Source organism: Penaeus monodon, chromosome 28, assembly GCF_015228065.2.
Source record: "Penaeus monodon isolate SGIC_2016 chromosome 28, NSTDA_Pmon_1, whole genome shotgun sequence".
Classification (NCBI taxonomy): domain Eukaryota; kingdom Metazoa; phylum Arthropoda; class Malacostraca; order Decapoda; family Penaeidae; genus Penaeus; species Penaeus monodon.
The window spans coordinates 2,064,424-2,065,009 of NC_051413.1; positions in this window are offsets into that span (position 1 = coordinate 2,064,424).

The following is a 586-nucleotide window of genomic DNA, read 5'->3' on the forward strand; positions in this document are numbered from 1 at the left end:
ACTGTAACCGATTCGCAGTGTTTCGAACTCGTTAACGGGTCCTCATTAAGCGATTCAGTTTCATTTCTTCTTGTGCCCGTATTTCTTTTCCTGTCTTTCTTTTTAGATCTTTGATGTTAATTTGTCGTCTGTGTGGGACATATTCTTTCACGTATTTTATGCGTTTACGTTATATAAGGTGGGAGGGGGATGGGTAATAGGTAGTGGGATAGGCAGGAGTACAGAGGGATAGGGAAGGTGGAGGGATAGGGAGGGATAGGTAGCAGGTGGGGAGATAAGGAGGGTAGAGGTAAATGGTGGAGGGATAGGGAGGAATAGGTAGCAGGTGGGGAGATAGGGAAGGTGTAGGTAAATGGTGGAGGGATAGGAAGCAGGTGGGGGATAGGGAGGGTATAAGTTAATGGTGAAGAACATAGGGAGGGTGGCGTGGACTGAACCAAGGACGGCAAGCTTACCGAAAGTTTTTATTAGAGCTAGAGGTGTTTTTATTTTCTGTTCTTTGGCGCGTGTTCTTATGCGTGTTTTATTTATGGTTTGATTTAGAACTGTTCGTGGAATGTTGTATTAGGCATACGTAACCGGTGTG